Below are 15,287 nucleotides of genomic sequence, written 5' to 3' on the forward strand. Positions count from 1 at the left end.
GACAAAACGCCGCTTTCAGTACTTGGCATATGTTGGGTATAAAAAATCGCAATTTCAAACTGCCAATACGTGTAGAGAGCCAGAATTTGGCTCCAAAATATGGCTCAGTCCTCGAAATTAGGATATTTGGGATATTTCGAAAACTGCAGAGGAGTTTGTGCAAAATGTGACTCACTGCCGCTTTCAGGACTTGGCATACGTTGGGTATAAAAAGTCATAATATCAAACTGCGAATACGTGCATAGAGCCAGAATTTGGCTCCAAAATATGGCTCAGGCCTCGAAATTGGGATGTTTGGGATATTTTAAAAACTGCAGGGAAGTTTGGGACATATGTGACCAAACGCCGCTTTCTGCACTTGGCATATATTGGGTATAAAAAATTCGCAATTTCAAACTGCGAATACGTGCAGAGAGCCAGAATTTGGCTCCAAAATATGGCTCATGCCTAGAAATTGGGATGTTTGGGATATTTTGAAAACTGCAGAAAGGTTTGGGACAAATGTGACCAAACGCCACTTTCAGTACTTTGCATATATTGGGTATAAAAAATTCGCAATTTCAAACTGCGAATACGTGCAGAAAGCCAGAGTTTGGCTCCAAAATATGGCTCATGCCTCGAAATTGGGATATTTGGGATATTTTGAAAACTGGAGGGGAGTTTGTGCAAAATGTGACTCACTGCCACTTTCAGTACTTGGCAGAAGTTGGGTATAAAATTGGTAATATCAAGCTGCGAATACGTGCAGAGAGCCAGAATTTGGCTCCAAAATATGGCTCAGGCCTCGAAATTGGGATGTTTGAGATATTTTGAAAACTGCAGGGGAGTATGTACAAAATGTGACTCACTGCCGCGTCCAGTACTTGGCATATGTTGGGTATATAAAGTCGTAATATCAAACTGCGAATACGTGCAGAGAGCCAGAATTTGGCTCCAAAATATTGCTCAGGCCTTGAAAGTGGGATATTTGGGATATTTTGAAAACTGCAGGGATGTTTGGGACAAATGTGACCAAACGCCGCTTTCAGTACTTGGCATATGTTGGGTATAAAAAATCGCAATTTCAAACTGCCAATACGTGCAGAGAGCCAGAATTTGTCTCCAAAATATGGCTCAGGCCTTGAAATTAGGATACTTGGGATATTTCGAAAACTGCAGGGGAGTTTGTGCAAAATGTAACTCACTGCCGCTTTCAGGACTTGGCATATGTTGGGTATAAAAAGTCGTAATATCAAACTGCGAATACGTGCATAGAGCCAGAATTTGGCTCCAAAATATGGCTCAGGCCTCAAAATTGGGATGTTTGGGATATTTTAAAAACTGCAGGGAAGTTTGGGACATATCTGACCAAACGCCACTTTCTGCACTTGGCATATATTGGGTATAAAAAATTCGCAAATTCAAACTGCGAATACCTGTAGAGATCCAGAATTTGGCTCCAAAATATGGCTCATGCCTCGAAATTGGGATATTTGGTATATTTTGTAAACTGGAGGGGAGTTTGTGCAAAATGTGACTCACTGCCACTTTCAGTACTTGGCATATGTTGGGAATAAAATTCGTAATATCAAACTGCGAATACGTGCAGAGAGCCAGAATTTGGCTCCAAAATATGGCTCAGGCCTCGATATTAGGATGTTTGGGATATTTTGAAAACTGCAGGGGAGTTTGTGCAAAATGTGACTCACTGCCGCGTCCAGTACTTGGCATATGTTGGGTATAAAAAGTCGTAATATCAAACTGCGAATTCGTGCAGAGAGCCAGATTTTGGTTCCAAAAAATAGCTCAGGCCTCGTAATTTGGATATTTGGGATATTTTGAAAACTGCAGGGAGGTTTGGGACAAATGTGACCAAACGTCGCTTTCAGTACTTGGCATATGTAGGGTATAAAAAATTCTCAATTTCAAACTGCGAATACTTGCAGAATGCCAGAATTTGGCTCCAAAATATGGCTCAGGCCTCGAAATTGGGATATTTGGGATATTTCGAAAACTGCAGGGGAGTTTGTGCAAAATGTGACTCACTGCCGCTTTCAGTACTTGGCATATGTTGGGTATAAAAAGTCGTAATATCAAACTGCGAATACGTGCATAGAGCCAGAATTTGGCTCCAAAATATGGCTCAGGCCTCGAAATTGGGATGTTTGGGATATTTTGAAAACTGGAGAGAGGTTTGGGACAAATGTGACCAAACGCCGCTTTTAGTACTTGGCATATGTTGGGTGTAAAAAGTCGTAATTTCAAACTGCGAATACGTGCAGAGAGCCAGAATTTGGCTCCAAAATATGTCTCAGGCCTCGAAATTGGGATATTTGGGATATTTCGAAAACTGCAGGGGAGTTTGTGCAAAATGTGACTTGCTGCCGCTTTCAGGACTTGGCATATGTTGGGAATAAAAAAGTCGCAAATTCAAACTGCGAATACGTGCAGAGAGCCAGAATTTGGCTCCAAAATATGGCTCAGGCCTCCAAATTGGGATGTTTGGGATATTTTGAAAAATTGAGAGAGGTTTGGGACAAATGTGACCAAACGCCGCATTTATTACTTGGCATATGTTGGGTATAAAAAGTCGTAATTTCAAACTGCGAATACGGGCAGAGAGCAAGAATTTGGCTCCAAAATATGGCTCAGGCCTCGAAATTGGGATATTTGGGATATTTCGAAAACTGCAGCGGAGTTTGTGCAAAATGTACCTTACTGCCGCATTCAGGACTTGGCAAATGTTGGGTATAAAGATTCGTAATATCAAACTGCGAATACGTGCATAGAGCCAGATTTTGGCTCCAAAATATGGCTCAGGCCTCGAAATTGGGATGTTTGGGATATTTTGAAAACTGGAGGAAGGTATGGGACAAATGTGACCAAAAGTCGCTTTCAGGACTTGGCATATGTTGGGTATAAAAATTCGTAATTTCAAACTGCGAATACGTGCAGAGAGCCAGAATTTGGCTCCAAAATATGGCTCAGGCCTCGATATTAGGATATTTGGGATATTTTGAAAACTGCAGGGATGTTTGGGACAAATGTGACCAAACGCCGCTTTCAGTACTTGGCATATGTTGGGAATAAAATTCATAATATATCAAACTGCGAATACGTGCAGAGAGCCAGAATTTGGCTCCAAAATATGGCTCAGGCCTCGATATTGGGATGTTTGGGATATTTTGAAAACTGCAGGAAGGTTTGGGACAAATGTGACCAAACGCCGCTTTCAGTACTTCGCATATGTTGGGTATAAAAAAGTCGTAATTTCAAACTGCGAATACGTGCAGAGAGCCAGAATTTGGCTCCAAAATATGGCTCAGGCCTCGAAATTGGGATGTTTGGGATATTTTGAAAACTGCAGGGGAGGTTGTGCAAAATGTGACTCACTGCGGCGTCCAGTACTTGGCATATGTTGGGTATAAAAATTTGTAATATCAAACTGCGAATAAGGCAGAGAGCCAGAATTTGGTTCCAAAAAATAGCTCAGGCCTCGTAATTGGGATATTTGGGATATTTTGAAAACTGCAGGGAGGTTTGGGACAAATGTGACCAAACGTCGCTTTCAGTACTTGGCATATGTAGGGTATAAAAAAGTCTCAATTTCAAACTGCGAATACATGCAGAATGCCAGAATTTGGCTTCAAAATATGGCTCAGGCCTCGAAATTGGGATATTTTTGATATTTCGAAAACTGCAGGGGAGTTTGTGCAAAATGTGACTCACTGCCGCTTTCAGTACTTGGCATATGTTGGGTATAAAAAGTCGTAATATCAAACTGCGAATACGTGCATAGAGCCAGAATTTGGCTCCAAAATATGGCTCAGGCCTCGAAATTGGGATGTTTGGGATATTTTGAAAACTGGAGAGAGGTTTGGGACAAATGTGACCAAATGCCGCTTTTAGTACTTGGCATATGTTGGGTATAAAAAAGTCGCAATTTCAAACTGCGAATACGTGCAGAGAGCCAGAATTTGGCTCCAAAATATGGCTCAGGGCCTCGAAATTGGGATATCTGGGATATTTTGAAAACTACAGGGGAGTTTGTGCAAAATGTGACTCACTGCCGTTTTCAGGACTTTTCATATAATGGGTATAAAAAGTAGTAATTTAAAACTGCGAATACATGCAAAGAGCCAGAATTCGGCTTAAAAATATGGCTCAGGCCTCGATATTGAGATATTTGGGATATTTTGAAAACTGCAGGGAGGTTTGGGGCAAATGTGACCAAACGCCACTTTCAGTCATTTGCATATGTTGGGTATAAAAAAGTCGTAATTTCAAACAGCGAATACGTGCAGAGAGCCAGAATTTGGCTCCTAAATATTGCTCAGGCCTCGAAATTGGGATGTTTGCGATATTTTGAAAAACGCAGGGGAGTTTGTGCAAAATGTGACTCACTGCCGCTTTCAGTACTTGGCATATGTTGGGTATAAAAAGTTGTAATATCAAACTACGAATACATGCAGAGAGCCAGAAATTGGCTCCAAAATATGGCTCAGGCCTCGAAATTGGGATATTTGGGATATTTTGAAAACTGCGGGGAGGTTTGGGACAAATGTGACCAAACGGCGCTTTCAGTACTTGGCATATGTTGGGTATAAAAAGATGTAATTTCGAACTGCGAATACGAGCAGAGAGCCAGAATTTGGCTCCAAAATATGGCTCAGGCATCGAAATTGGGATATTTGCGTTATTTTGAAAACTGGAGGGGAGTTTGGGCAAAATGTGACTCACTGCTGCTTTAAGTACTTGGCATATGTTGGGTATAATAATTCGTATTTTCAACCTGCGAATATGTGCAAAGAGCCAGAATTTGGCTCAAAAATATGACTCAGGCCTCGAAATTGGGAAGTTTGGGATATTTTGAAAACTGCAGGGGAGTTTGCAACAAATATGACCAAACGCCGCTTTCAGTACTTGACATATATTGGGTATAAAAAAAGTCGCAATTTCAAACTGCGAATACGTGCAGAGAGCCAGAATTTGACTCCAAAATATGGTTCAGGCCTCGAAATTGGGATGTTTGGGATATTTTGAAAACTGCAGGGGACTTTGGGACAAATATGACCAAACGCCGCTTTCAGTACTTGACATATGTTGGGTATAATAAGTCGTATTTTCAACCTGCGAATACGTGCAGAGAGCCAGAATTTGGCTCCAAAATATGGCTCAGGGCCTCGAATTTGGGATATCTGGGATATTTTGAAAACTACAGGGGAGTTTGTGCAAAATATGACTCACTGCCGTTTTCAGGACTTTGCATATGTTGGGAATAAAAAGTCGTAATTTAAAACTGCGAATATATGCAAAAAGCCAGAATTTGGCTTCAAAATATGGCTCAGGCCTCGATATTGAGATATTTGGGATATTTTGAAAACTGCATGGAGGTTTGGGACAAATGTGACCCACTGCCGCTTTCAGTACTTGGCATATGTTGGGTATAAAAAATTCGCAATTTCAAACTGCGAATACGTGCAGAGAGCCTGAATTTGGCTCCAAAATATGGCTCTGGCCTCGAAATGGGGATGTTTGGGATATTTAGAAAAATGCAGGGGAGTTTGTGCAAAATGTGACTCATTGCCGCTTTCAGTACTTGGCATATGTTGGGTATAATAAGTCATATTTTCAACCTGCGAATACGTGCAGAGAGCCAGAATTTGGCTCCAAAATATGGCTCAGGCCTCGAAATTGGGATGTTTGGGATATTTTGAAAACTGCAGGGGACATTGGGACACATATGACCAAATGCCGCTTTCAGTACTTGACATATGTTGGGTATAATAAGTCATATTTTCAACCTTCGAATACGTTCAGAGAGCCAGAATTTGGCTCCAAAATATGGATCAGGCCTCGATATTAGGATATTTGGGATATTTTGAAAACTGCAGAGGGGATTGGGACAAATGTGACCAAATGCCGCTTCCAGCACTTGGCAAATGTTGGGTATAAAAAAGTCGCAATTTCAAACTGCGAATATGTGCAGAGATCCAGAATTTGGCTCCAAAATATGGCTCAGGCCTCGAAATAGGGATATTTGGGATATTTCGATAACTGCAGGGGAGTTTGTGTAAAATGTGACACACTGCCGCTTTTAGGACTTGGCATATGTTGGGTATAAAAATTTGTAATATCAAACTGCGAATACGTGCAGAGAGCCAGAATTTGGCTCCAAATTATGGCTCAGGCCTCGAAATTGGGATATTTGGGATATTTTGAAAACTGCAGGGAGGTTTGGGACAAATGTGACCAAACGCCGCTTTCAGTACATGGCATATGTTGGTATAAAAAAGTCGCAATTTCAAACTGCAAATACGTGCAGAGAGCCAGAATTTGGCTCCATAATATGGCTCAGGCCTAGAAATTGGGATATTTGGGATATTTTGAAAACTGCAGGGAGGTTTGGAACAAATGTGACCAAATGCTGCTTTCAGTACTTGGCATATGTTGGGTATAAAAAAGTCGCAATTTCAAACTGCGAATACGTGCAGAGAGCCAGAATTTGGCTCCAAAATATGGCTCAGGCCTCGAAATTTGGATATATGGGATATTTTGAAAACTGGAGGAGAGTCTGTGCAAAATGTGACTTACAGCCGCTTTCAGTACTTCGCATGTGTTGGGTATAAAATTCGTAATATCAAACTGCGAATACGTGCAGAGAGCCAGAATTTGGCTCCAAAATATGTTTCAGGCCTCGATATTGGGATGTTTGGGATGTTTTGAAAACTGCAGGAAGGTTTGGGACAACACTCGTCTGGCGTTTCGCAAGCGCCTTGCCTTGGGTTCGAATCCTGGCCGGGGAGGATTGACTGGGCGCCAATCCTTAACTATAGCCTCTGTTCACCCAGCAGTGAATGGGTACCTGGTTGTTAAACGATTCGGCAGGGTCGTATTCGGGGGAAATTAGGGTTAAGGACCTTGCCCGAAACGCTACGCGTAATGGTGGCTTTACAAGAATGTAAATGTGACCAAACGCCGCTTTCAATACTTCGCATATGTTGGGTATAAAAAAATCGTAATTTTAAACTGCGAATACGTGCAGAAAGCAAGAATTTGGGTCCAAAATATGGCTCAGGCCTCGAAATTGGGATATTTGGGATATTTCGAAAACTGCAGGAGAGTTTGTGCAAAATGTGACTCACTGCCGCTTTCAGGACTTGACATATGTTGGGTATAATAAGTCGTATTTTCAACCTGCGAATACGTGCAGAGAGCCAGAATTTGGCTCCAAAATATGGCTCAGGCCTCGATATTAGGATATTTGGGATATTTTGAAAACTGCAGAGGGGATTGGGACAAATGTGACCAAATGCCGCTTCCAGCACTTGGCATATGTTAGGTATAAAAAAGTCGCAATTTCAAACTGCGAATACGTGCAGAGAGCCAGAATTTGGCTCCAAAATATGGCTCAGGGCCTCGAAATTGGGATATCTGAGATATTTTGAAAACTACAGGGGAGTTAGTGCAAAATGTGACTCACTGCCGTTTTCAGGACTTTGCATATGTTGGGTATAAAAAGTCGTAATTTAAAACTGCGAATACATGCAAAGAGCCAGAATTTGGCTTCAAAATATGGCTCAGGCCTCTATATTGAGATATTTGGGATATTTTGAAAACTGCATGGAGGTTTTGGACAAATGTGACCCACTGCCGCTTTCAGTACTTGGCATATGTTGGGTATAAAAAATTCGCAATTTCAAACTGCGAATACGTGCAGAGAGCCTGAATTTGGCTCCAAAATATGGCTCTGACCTCGAAATTGGGATGTTTGGGATATTTAGAAAAATGCAGGGGAGTTTGTGCAAAATGTGACTCATTGTCGCTTTCAGTACTTGGCATATGTTGGGTATAATAAGTCATATTTTCAACCTGCGAATACGTGCAGAGAGCCAGAATTTGGCTCCAAAATATGGCTCAGGCCTCGATATTAGGATATTTGGGATATTTTGAAAACTGCAGAGGGGATTGGGACAAATGTGACCAAATGCCGCTTCCAGCACTTGGCATATGTTAGGTATAAAAAAGTCGCAATTTCAAACTGCGAATACGTGCAGAGAGCCAGAATTTGGCTCCAAAATATGGCTCAGGGCCTCGAAATTGGGATATCTGGGATATTTTGAAAACAACAGGGGAGTTAGTGCAAGATGTGACTCACTGCCGTTTTCAGGACTTTGCATATGTTGGGTATAAAAAGTCGTAATTTAAAACTGCGAATACATGCAAAGAGCCAGAATTTGGCTTCAAAATATGGCTCAGGCCTCGATATTGAGATATTTGGGATATTTTGAAAACTGCATGGAGGTTTGGGACAAATGTGACCCACTGCCGCTTTCAGTACTTGGCATATGTTGGGTATAAAAAATTCGCAATTTCAAACTGCGAATACGTGCAGAGAGCCTGAATTTGGCTCCAAAATATGGCTCTGGCCTCGAAATTGGGATGTTTGGGATATTTAGAAAAATGCAGGGGAGTTTGTGCAAAATGTGACTCATTGCCGCTTTCAGTACTTGGCATATGTTGGGTATAATAAGTCATATTTTCAACCTGCGAATACGTGCAGAGAGCCAGAATTTGGCTCCAAAATATGGCTCAGGCCTCGATATTAGGATATTTGGGATATTTTGAAAACTGCAGAGGGGATTGGGACAAATGTGACCAAATGCCGCTTCCAGCACTTGGCATATGTTGGGTATAAAAAAGTCGCAATTTCAAACTGCGAATACGTGCAGAGAGCCAGAATTTGGCTCCAAAATATGGCTCAGGGCCTCAAAATTGGGATATCTGGGATATTTTGAAAACAACAGGGGAGTTAGTGCAAAATGTGACTCACTGCCGTTTTCAGGACTTTGCATATGTTGGGTATAAAAAGTCGTAATTTAAAACTGCGAATACATGCAAAGAGCCAGAATTTGGCTTCAAAATATGGCTCAGGCCTCGATATTGAGATATTTGGGATATTTTGAAAACTGCATGGAGGTTTGGGACAAATGTGACCCACTGCCGCTTTCAGTACTTGGCATATGTTGGGTATAAAAAATTCGCAATTTCAAACTGCGAATACGTGCAGAGAGCCTGAATTTGGCTCCAAAATATGGCTCTGGCCTCGAAATTGGGATGTTTGGGATATTTAGAAAAATGCAGGGGAGTTTGTGCAAAATGTGACTCATTGCCGCTTTCAGTACTTGGCATATGTTGGGTATAATAAGTCATATTTTCAACCTGCGAATACGTGCAGAGAGCCAGAATTTGGCTCCAAAATATGGCTCAGGCCTCGATATTAGGATATTTGGGATATTTTGAAAACTGCAGAGGGGATTGGGACAAATGTGACCAAATGCCGCTTCCAGCACTTGGCATATGTTGGGTATAAAAAAGTCGCAATTTCAAACTGCGAATACGTGCAGAGAGCCAGAATTTGGCTCCAAAATATGGCTCAGGGCCTCAAAATTGGGATATCTGGGATATTTTGAAAACTACAGGGGAGTTAGTGCAAAATGTGACTCACTGCCGTTTTCAGGACTTTGCATATGTTGGGAATAAAAAGTCGTAATTTAAAACTGCGAATATATGCAAAGAGCCAGAATTTGGCTTCAAAATATGGCTCAGGCCTCGATATTGAGATATTTGGGATATTTTGAAAACTGCATGGAGGTTTGGGACAAATGTGACCCACTGCCGCTTTCAGTACTTGGCATATGTTGGGTATAAAAAATTCGCAATTTCATATTGCGAATACGTGCAGAGAGCCTGAATTTGGCTCCAAAATATGGCTCTGGCCTCGAAATTGGGATGTTTGGGATATTTAGAAAAATGCAGGGGAGTTTGTGCAAAATGTGACTCATTGCCGCTTTCAGTACTTGGCATATGTTGGGTATAATAAGTCTTATTTTCAACCTGCGAATACGTGCAGAGAGCCAGAATTTGGCTCCAAAATATGGCTCAGGCCTCGAAATTGGGATGTTTGGGATATTTTGAAAACTCCAGGGGACTTTGGGACACATATGACCAAATGCCGCTTTCAGTACTTGACATATGTTGGGTATAATAAGTCGTATTTTCAACCTGCGAATACGTGCAGAGAGCCAGAATTTGGCTCCAAAATATGGCTCAGGCCTCGATATTAGGATATTTGGGATATTTTGAAAACTGCAGAGGGGATTGGGACAAATGTGACCAAATGCCGCTTCCAGCACTTGGCATATGTTAGGTATAAAAAATTCGCAATTTCAAACTGCGAATACGTGCAGAGAGCCAGAATTTGGCTCCAAAATATGGCTCAGGGCCTCGAAATTGGGATATCTGGGATATTTTGAAAACAACAGGGGAGTTAGTGCAAAATGTGACTCACTGCCGTTTTCAGGACTTTGCATATGTTGGGTATAAAAAGTCGTAATTTAAAACTGCGAATACATGCAAAGAGCCAGAATTTGGCTTCAAAATATGGCTCAGGCCTCGATATTGAGATATTTGGGATATTTTGAAAACTGCATGGAGGTTTGGGACAAATGTGACCCACTGCCGCTTTCAGCACTTGGCATATGTTGGGTATAAAAAATTCGCAATTTCAAACTGCGAATACGTGCAGAGAGCCTGAATTTGGCTCCAAAATATGGCTCTGGCTTCAAAATTGGGATGTTTGGGATATTTAGAAAAATGCAGGGGAGTTTGTGCAAAATGTGACTCATTGCCGCTTTCAGTACTTGGCATATGTTGGGTATAATAAGTCATATTTTCAACCTGCGAATACGTGCAGAGAGCCAGAATTTGGCTCCAAAATATGGCTCAGGCCTCGATATTAGGATATTTGGGATATTTTGAAAACTGCAGAGGGGATTGGGACAAATGTGACCAAATGCCGCTTCCAGCACTTGGCATATGTTGGGTATAAAAAAGTCGCAATTTCAAACTGCGAATACGTGCAGAGAGCCAGAATTTGGCTCCAAAATATGGCTCAGGGCCTCAAAATTGGGATATCTGGGATATTTTGAAAACTACAGGGGAGTTTGTGCAAAATGTGTCTCACTGCCGTTTTCAGGACTTTGCATATGTTGGGAATAAAAAGTCGTAATTTAAAACTGCGAATATATGCAAAGAGCCAGAATTTGGCTTCAAAATATGGCTCAGGCCTCGATATTGAGATATTTGGGATATTTTGAAAACTGCATGGAGGTTTGGGACAAATGTGACCCACTGCCGCTTTCAGTACTTGGCATATGTTGGGTATAAAAAATTCGCAATTTCATATTGCGAATACGTGCAGAGAGCCTGAATTTGGCTCCAAAATATGGCTCTGGCCTCGAAATTGGGATGTTTGGGATATTTAGAAAAATGCAGGGGAGTTTGTGCAAAATGTGACTCATTGCCGCTTTCAGTACTTGGCATATGTTGGGTATAATAAGTCTTATTTTCAACCTGCGAATACGTGCAGAGAGCCAGAATTTGGCTCCAAAATATGGCTCAGGCCTCGAAATTGGGATGTTTGGGATATTTTGAAAACTCCAGGGGACTTTGGGACACATATGACCAAATGCCGCTTTCAGTACTTGACATATGTTGGGTATAATAAGTCGTATTTTCAACCTGCGAATACGTGCAGAGAGCCAGAATTTGGCTCCAAAGTATGGCTCAGGCCTCGATATTAGGATATTTGGGATATTTTGAAAACTGCAGAGGGGATTGGGATAAATGTGTCCAAATGCCGCTTCCAGCACTTGGCATATGTTGGGTATAAAAAAGTCGCAATTTCAAACTGCGAATACGTGCAGAGATCCAGAATTTGGCTCCAAAATATGGCTCAGGCCTCGAAATAGGGATATTTGGGATATTTCGAAAACTGCAGGGGAGTTTGTGTAAAATGTGACACACTGCCGCTTTCAGGACTTGGCATATGTTGGGTATAAAAATTTGTAATATCAAACTGCGAATACGTACAGAGAGCCAGAATTTGGCTCCAAATTCTGGCTCAGGCCTCGAAATTGGGATATTTGGGATATTTTGAAAACTGCAGGGAGGTTTGGAACAAATGTGACCAAATGCTGCTTTCAGTACTTGGCATATGTTGGGTATAAAAAAGTCGCAATTTCAAACTGCGAATACGTGCAGAGAGCCAGAATTTGGCTCCAAAATATGGCTCAGGCCTCGAAATTTGGATATATGGGATATTTTGAAAACTGGAGGAGAGTCTGTGCAAAATGTGACTTACAGCCACTTTCAGTACTTCGCATGTGTTGGGTATAAAATTCGTAATATCAAACTGCGAATACGTGCAGAGAGCCAGAATTTGGCTCCAAAATATGGCTCAGGCCTCGATATTGGGATGTTTGGGATATTTTGAAAACTGCAGGAAGGTTTGGGACAACACTCGTCTGGCGTTTCGCAAGCGCCTTGCCTTGGGTTCGAATCCTGGCCAGGGAGGATTGACTGGGCGCCAATCCTTAACTATAGCCTCTGTTCACCCAGCAGTGAATGGGTACCTGGTTGTTAAACGATTCGGCGGGGTCGTATTCCGGGGAAATTAGGGTTTAGGACCTTGCCCGAAACGCTACGCGTAATGGTGGCTTTACAAGAATGTAAATGTGACCAAACGCCGCTTTCAATACTTCGCATATGTTAGGTATAAAAAAATCGTAATTTTAAACTGCGAATACGTGCAGAAAGCAAGAATTTGGGTCCAAAATATGGCTCAGGCCTCGAAATTGGGATGTTTGGGATATTTCGAAAACTGCAGGAGAGTTTGTGCAAAATGTGACTCACTGCCGCTTGCAGGACTTGGCATATGTTGGGTATAAAAAGTCGTAATTTAAAACTGCGAATACATGCAAAGAACCAGAATTTGGCTTCAAAATATGGCTCAGGCCTCGATATTGAGATGTTTGGGATATTTTGAAAACTGCATGGAGGTTTGGGACAAATGTGACCCACTGCCGCTTTCAGTACTTGGCATATGTTGGGTATAAAAAAATTCGCAATTTCAAACTGCGAATACGTGCAGAGAGCCTGAATTTGGCTCCAAAATATGGCTCTGGCCTCGAAATTGGGATGTTTGGGATATTTAGAAAAATGCAGGGGAGTTTGTGCAAAATGTGACTCATTGCCGCTTTCAGTACTTGGCATATGTTGGGTATAATAAGTCATATTTTCAACCTGCGAATACGTGCAGAGAGCCAGAATTTGGCTCCAAAATATGGCTCAGGCCTCGATATTAGGATATTTGGGATATTTTGAAAACTGCAGAGGGGATTGGGACAAATGTGACCAAATGCCGCTTCCAGCACTTGGCATATGTTAGGTATAAAAAAGTCGCAATTTCAAACTGCGAATACGTGCAGAGAGCCAGAATTTGGCTCCAAAATATGGCTCAGGGCCTCGAAATTGGGATATCTGGGATATTTTGAAAACTACAGGGGAGTTTGTGCAAAATGTGACTCACTGCCGCTTTCAGGACTTTGCATATGTTGGGAATAAAAAGTCGTAATTTAAAACTGCGAATATATGCAAAGAGCCAGAATTTTGCTTCAAAATATGGCTCAGGCCTCGATATTGAGATATTTGGGATATTTTGAAAACTGCATGGAGGTTTGGGACAAATGTGACCCACTGCCGCTTTCAGTACTTGGCATATGTTGGGTATAAAAAATTCGCAATTTCAAACTGGGAATACGTGCAGAGAGCCTGAATTTGGCTCCAAAATATGGCTCAGGCCTCGAAATTGGGATGTTTGGGATATTTTGAAAACTGCAGGGGACTTTGGGACACATATGACCAAATGCCGCTTTCAGTACTTGACATATGTTGGGTATAATAAGTCGTATTTTCAACATGCGAATACGTGCAGAGAGCCAGAATTTGGCTCCAAAATATGGCTCAGGCCTCGATATTAGGATATTTGGGATATTTTGAAAACTGCAGAGGGGATTGGGACAAATGTGACCAAATGCCGCGTCCAGCACTTGGCATATGTTGGGTATAAAAATGTCGCAATTTCAAACTGCGAATACGTGCAGAGAGCCAGAATTTGGCTCCAAAATATGGCTCAGGGCCTCGAAATTGGGATATCTGGGATATTTTGAAAACTACAGGGGAGTTTGTGCAAAATGTGACTCACTGCCGTTTTCAGGACTTTGCATATGTTGGGTATAAAAAGTCGTAATTTAAAACTGCGAATATATGCAAAGAGCCAGAATTTGGCTTCAAAATATGGCTCAGGCCTCAATATTGAGATATTTGGGATATTTTGAAAACTGCATGGAGGTTTGTGACAAATGTGACCCACTGCCGCTTTCAGTACTTGGCATATGTTGGGTATAAAAAATTCGCAATTTCAAACTGCGAATACGTGCAGAGAGCCTGAATTTGGCTCCAAAATATGGCTCTGGCCTCGAAATTGGGATGTTTGGGATATTTAGAAAAATGCAGGGGAGTTTGTGCAAAATGTGACTCATTGCCGCTTTCAGTACTTGGCATATGTTGGGTATAATAAGTCATATTTTCAACCTGCGAATACGTGCAGAGAGCCAGTATTTGGCTCCAAAATATGGCTCAGGCCTCGATATTAGGATATTTGGGATATTTTGAAAACTGCAGAGGGGATTGGGACAAATGTGACCAAATGCCACTTCCAGCACTTGGCATATGTTGGGTATAAAAATGTCGCAATTTCAAACTGCGAATACGTGCAGAGAGCCAGAATTTGGCTCCAAAATATGGCTCAGGGCCTCGAAATTGGGATATCTGGGATATTTTGAAAACTACAGGGGAGTTTGTGCAAAATGTGACTCACTGCCGTTTTCAGGACTTTGCATATGTTGGGTATAAAAAGTCGTAATTTAAAACTGCGAATATATGCAAAGAGCCAGAATTTGGCTTCAAAATATGGCTCAGGCCTCAATATTGAGATATTTGGGATATTTTGAAAACTGCATGGAGGTTTGGGACAAATGTGACCCACTGCCGCTTTCAGTACTTGGCATATGTTGGTTATAAAAAATTCGCAATTTCAAACTGCGAATACATGCAGAGAGCCTGAATTTGGCTCCAAAATATGGCTCTGGCCTCGAAATTGGGATGTTTGGGATATTTAGAAAAATGCAGGGGAGTTTGTGCAAAATGTGACTCATTGCCGCTTTCAGTACTTGGCATATGTTGGGTATAATAAGTCATATTTTCAACCTTCGAATACGTACAGAGAGCCAGAATTTGGCTCCAAAATATGGCTCAGGCCTCGATATTAGGATATTTGGGATATTTTGAAAACTGCAGAGGGGATTGGGACAAATGTGACCAAATGCCGCTTCCAGCACTTGGCA

The sequence above is a fragment of the Procambarus clarkii genome, chromosome 77 (assembly GCF_040958095.1).
Source record: "Procambarus clarkii isolate CNS0578487 chromosome 77, FALCON_Pclarkii_2.0, whole genome shotgun sequence".
NCBI classification, from domain to species: domain Eukaryota; kingdom Metazoa; phylum Arthropoda; class Malacostraca; order Decapoda; family Cambaridae; genus Procambarus; species Procambarus clarkii.